Raw genomic sequence first — 6,026 nt, forward strand, 5'->3', positions numbered from 1 at the left:
GGAGGAGGAGGAGGAGGAAGAAGAGGAGAAGAAGAAGAAAAAGAAGAAGACTTGTCTTTTGCAGATTTTTTACTTTACTAATTGCATCTTGTTCCTCTGTTCTAGAACTTGGTATTTCTCCACATCTGAATAGTCTGTAGCTCCCACTTCACAAGTCCCAGGATTTTGCTTCCTTCTCATTTTATTTCTTGGATATTTATAACACATAATCAAGCAAGGTTGTAATATCACCCTTCACCAGTAGGAGACGCTAACTAGCTTACAACGGTACCTTAAAGTCAGTCCATTTTCACTTACTGATATGAGGATGCATGGTGGCTTACTAGTTCTCAAGTTTAAAATCTGTATATTGAGTTCAATATATGTTAAGGTATACAATAGAAAGAAGGGAGATTGTAGGCAGAAAGAAAGGCCAAGCTCTAAAATGATGGGAAATAGAAAAGAGGAGAACTGAGCACCATAAGTAAAAATATAGTGGGAGTTGGTTCAGAACCAATAGGCCAATCGTCAAACAGAGCATCAACAAAAGACAAAGACATATCGAACCCTCAGCTGAATAAACTGTTGCACTCTCAGAATGAATCAAGTTTAAGAGATCTTATTTCTTAGGCAGACACAGCGGCTGGGGTTCGATCCCCAGTGTGCTGTGCCGGCCTCACCACTGAGATGGTGATTGAGACTGGGCGTGGTGACATGCACTTGTAATCCCAGCTCTTGGGAGGCTGAACACAAGCAGATCACGACGAGTGCAATCTACATAATGAGACCCTGGAGACCCTTACTAAAGATACAAAGGAGAGAGAGAGAGAGAGAGAGAGAGAGAGAGAGAGAGAGAGAGAGAGAGATTATTCTTGTTAACCAAACTCACAAAACATTGACTGAAAAATTAAAGACAGCGTTATTAATTTCCAGGGGAAAATGGAAGTGCTAATTCATCTATAACACAAGCTGTGCCGTGGACAGTGCCAGAGATAAGCTGGCCATGCATGCGTATTTGGCTTTCAATTGTTCTAGAGTCTTTGAAACACCTCCCTCTGTGAGAATGCCAAACATATACAACATACTGATGTAGTAGATCATGTTGAAATTCTTTCCAGCTATCATATTCTAGCAAAACCTTCCTGTGACTACCTTAAATTCTACCACAGTTACATTCACTTGTTCATTCATTCATTCATTCATTCATTTAATAAAAATTTATTAGTGCCTACTATATGCTCAGAAATATGCTAGCAGTTGAACACGTAACCGAGTAACGACAAAGCTGTGGCCATGGTCCCTACAAAATATGTATTACAATAAAAGGCAGACTACCATCAGGGAGATAGGCAAAACCTTTGCAGAGTGTGTGGGGGTGTGAAGCAAGGACAGGATGCAGAAGAGAAAACTGAAAGCCTCTTTAGAAAGGGTGGACACGTGACATTTAAGGTGCTGGGAATAAGGGCAGGGATTTCATCGGGAGTATGGCATATGCAAAGCCTCCAGATCTGGAGGGAATTTATCATGCAAGATGCTGCTGGAATATAATGAACAAAGAGAGGCAATGTCACATGAGATGAAGTTGGAAGGATTGGGGGCAGCCACGCAGAAGCTCATGTACTACAATAAGGAGTTTAGATTTCATTTGAATGGAAATGAGAGTCATGGAAGAATTTTAAGAAGCAGAGTGATGTAACATAAGCGGAGATTTTAAGAGACCATCCTGGCTGCTGTGTGGATACCGCACTGCGGCTCAGGTAAAGGGATGTAGGTAACGGTGAAAGTAAACTGAACTCTAGGATATTTAGAAATAACTGACAGACTTCCTACTGGATTGGACATGGGAAAGGATTTCTAGTAAGTCCCCAGGCGACAGTGGAAACACATGCTAAGAAAGAGATACAGCAACTTCTTCTAGGAAACATTTCTCCTTCTGAAGCCAGTATCTTATGCTGTTCAAATTCTGGGGTCAAACCTTGAGGCATTATTATAGATGCTCCCCAAAGAATCTCCAGACTTTTTAAGCACAGCTTAAAATAGCGTCAAATGAAGCAGCTGGAGGTTGTGCTCCTCGTAAAGAAGCATCAGTTCAAACGAGGTCAAGGGCCAGCTCTTTCCCATCTTGACCAGCTTCGCACAGTCGAGCAATGCAGCCCATTTTAATTTATGGTTTCAATTAAATCATCATATTAAGGTCACTCTTTAGATGCTCAGATACAAAATTATTAAATTTTATCCACTTATGCTTATTATTGTTGCTGTTATTAAAACTTTATCGGTGTCTATGGTGACCTTTCGAATGGACAGCAATTCAAAATGAATCAAATCTTATTTTTATGAAAACAAATTTTTCCATCCAAGAATTAGAATTGGATACATTAACTATCAAGAACAATTTCAATGATTTTTTTTTTAGCTTAGTTCTCATATGCTCATTGGCTACTGGACGCCAACCATTACTAAGTCCTTCCACTTGCTGCATGAAGTCGATGTTACCTTTCCCACTGGAAACCTGAATAAGTCAAGGCTTACAGAAGACATGACCAGGGCAGTTATGAGTTGGAATTGGCCCTGGAATCCCTCAGACATGGGATTGTGCCCTTTTCACTGCATTCTTCTGAACATACTTGTATTTATTATTTCCTTGAGGCTATCAGCAATGTCATGTATAAATGACCTCTTTAGGGACATGCAGGAAAGTGAAGCCATATGCCAGGATTGGCAAAGGCAAATGCTTACTACATCCAGGCAGATGCTATAAATTATGAATGTTACTGATAGGAGAAAACTTGGACTCAAGGGGTACTGGGGAGGCCTGAAGAGAGTACCTGGTCTCCTGTCTGGGCTACTGAGCACGGCAGGAAAGAAAGAAAAGAGCATGAGACAAAAGAGAGGTGCACAGCAGAGATCTGGGATGACCGGTTGTGCTCGGGAACAAAAGATGCAGAATCTCCAGCTGGCCACCACTTTATTAGCCAGAGCAGGGGAGTGGGATCGGGTGCCTTTCCTAGAACAGTGTGGAAGCAGTGGTAGAGAGTGGGCAAGCTGAGCACCATAAAGGCGTCGAGCCAAGATCCATCCCCACATCTGGCTGCTAATCTCGTTGTCCAGAGAGCAAGCAGGACTTCTGCATGCCAAGACCAGTCTACAGGGCAGAAAGGGCAAGGAGAGCCTGGCACAGGTATGCCAGTGGGGCTCACAAAACACTGAGCAGCACACGCCCCTTCCAAGGCGAGCAGCCCTTACTTAGCTCCACATGGCTGCCGCTGTTGAGAATGTGGCTCATGGACTAGATCAGCTTTATCTAGGAAACAAAAATCAAGGTGTCCCTATAAGCGCTCTAGAGTTTAGAGCTTGCAAGAAAACTCAAAAGTACTTTTAAAATAACAACAGATTTTATCTACTCTTTTGGGTTCTTACACTAGTGAGACAGTACAGTGTTTACATATGTGGGTGTGATTTATTTCACTTATAAGTATGGTGTCTAGTTGCATCCATTTATCTATAAAAGACTCAAGTTTATCTTTCTTCATAGCTGAGTAATATTCCATTAAAATACCACCTGTTTTTATCCATTCCTCAGTTGATGGGCTTTTGGGTTTTTGCCAAGATGTGGCTATGATAAATTGTGCTGCTATAAACATGGGTGCACATATATCACTGTGGTATGATATTTTAAGTTCTGGGAAAATACCCAGGAGGGAAATAGCTGGGCCAAATGGACAGTTAATCCTAGTGTTTTGAGCAATCGCCACTTTGATTTCCATAGTGGTTGCACCCATAGACAGTCCCACCGGCATCAGAGAAGGGTTCCTTTCTCCCCACAGCCCCTTCAGCACTTGTGACTGGTTACTATGAGAGGGAAAGAAACTATTGAAAGGGAAGGAACCCCTGGGATGAGGGAAAGGAGAAAAGAAAAAAAGAGGGAAGGAAGGAGAAAAGGAAATATATATGTTTACACATAGGATGGCGTGGATAATTGTATTGCTGATTTCTGCTCATCTATTGAAGGAAACAGGTAATGCTTAACTTTTTTCTCTCTTTTTAATTTTTTAAACAATTTTGCATGCTTATTTATACATGGCAATCTGAACAACTAATTTGAAGATCATATGCAACATAATAAGATTGTTAAATTCCTATCATTTTGTTTAGTGAAATTCTGTATCGTTTCTAGTACTTTTACTATTTTATTTACTCTAAAAAATAAATCCTGAAAATTTTTAAATGATCATGCAGTACCATAACTAATACAGAACTTTACTAAACTGAATATCTAAAAGCTTCAAACAAAATAACAACAAGAAAACCATGTGTGCCAACACCATGGCGCCCTAGGAAAATGAGCCTGTGGGCAGAACCTACCCTGCACACCGCCAATTTCTCACCGGTGCAGCTGGTGGACGTATTATTTATGATTTGGAAGAACTTGATAAACAACCCTAACATTCAATGAAATAGGCTGGCCTGGCTCTCTGATATCGCCATCTGATTACATCTTCAAAGCTTTCAGTAGTGAGCAGTATAAATACCACGTAGCATACAAAAAAAAAAAAAAAAATCCTTAGGCTACACAGCAGGGCAACATGCCTCTGATATGTATTCAATTTAAAAAGCAAACTCCAAAGTGACACCAAGGCGAACGTTTCCTACCTGGGGCGGTTCCAAGCATGAACACTTAGGAGAAATCCTCAAGCCGTCCAGACGAGAGCACTTTCCCACGTGGACGTCACACCTCGGTGAGAACATTAATGATGCCTGGTTAGCATTCCCGTTGTGTACGTTTTTGCATGAGTATTGGCAAGAATTTCAAGGATGGGTGAACAAAGAAAACATTTTGATTGTATTGGTTGTGAGATAATAGAAGATTCTTTTTTTCTCCCTTTCTTACATGTTGATTTCCATTATTATTACTACAGTTCAGCATTTCTTTGGGAGGGGAAATGTTCCTCCAAATATATTGTTGAAAAGCAAGAACACAATTTAAATTCACTTTTACCTTCCATTAAAATGCCTATTGGATGTCCCAAAGAAGGATTCGCTATTTAATGTTTGATCAGGGTCATTTTCTGCCCCTTCCCAGCTGAGGCCTCCGCGTCCCCCTACCTGCCTCAGCTGTGACCCTGAAAAGGTCATCCAAAGGGAAGCAGGGAAGCCCCCCAAGGTAGCTCAGATGCCATACTGCTCCACAGCTCCTGTTACCGGGTAGCCTCGGTAGGCTAGACCGGAGGCAGACTGGAGGCACTTCTGGCCCCTGAGCCAACGTTGTCCACCCTTATCAGTCTGTGTTATTCCTACTGCAAGCAACAGAAAATCCAACCAAATGGCTTAAAGTCCTGGGGAAAATGTATTATCCCACATGTAGAATAATGGAAGGACCACAAGTGACTCACATTAATCTTCTGAGTTGTGTGTGACATAGGTGTCAATGTCCTTGACACTCCTTAGCAATCTTAATGCCTAAAACATAGCTTAAAATGTGTCCCTCTCATTGGTTTCCATGCTCCCATAATCTCTTCTGGGGACCATAGTGGGTCTCCTACCTAATAACTTGCTGGCAGCTAAGGAAGGCCATCCCACCCCTAGTTCAGTCAAGCAACCAGAGAGTTAACTCAAATGCTTGAAATAAGATGTTGGGGGTAAGGGAGTTAGAATATGGAAAAGATATGAGCTAGAAATAGAAGGAGGTGTTTTGTTTATTTGTTTGTTTGTTTGTTTTGTGATACTAGGGATTGAACTCAGGTCCTTGCACATGCCAGGCAGGTGTTTAAGTCACTGAGCTATCTCCTCAGCCCAGAAGTTTCTTCTGATTGCTGAGTTTGCATGCTTCTTTATATGTGACACTGCCCCGAGACTGGACTGTGTGGGCTCTGGCTTTACACATAGGTTATAATGTAATTCTCAGTATTAAATGTATTTAATAAGTACCAAGTTTATTCTGGAACTGCCCAGTTTAAAATTTCAGAAATAGGGCTGGGGAGATAGCTCAGTAGAATAAGTGTTTGCCTGGCAAGCACAAGATCCTGAGTTCAATCTCCGGTACTGCA

Source organism: Octodon degus, unplaced genomic scaffold (genome assembly GCF_000260255.1).
Source record: "Octodon degus isolate 3935 unplaced genomic scaffold, OctDeg1.0 scaffold00067, whole genome shotgun sequence".
In the NCBI taxonomy this organism is placed as follows: Eukaryota; Metazoa; Chordata; class Mammalia; order Rodentia; family Octodontidae; genus Octodon; species Octodon degus.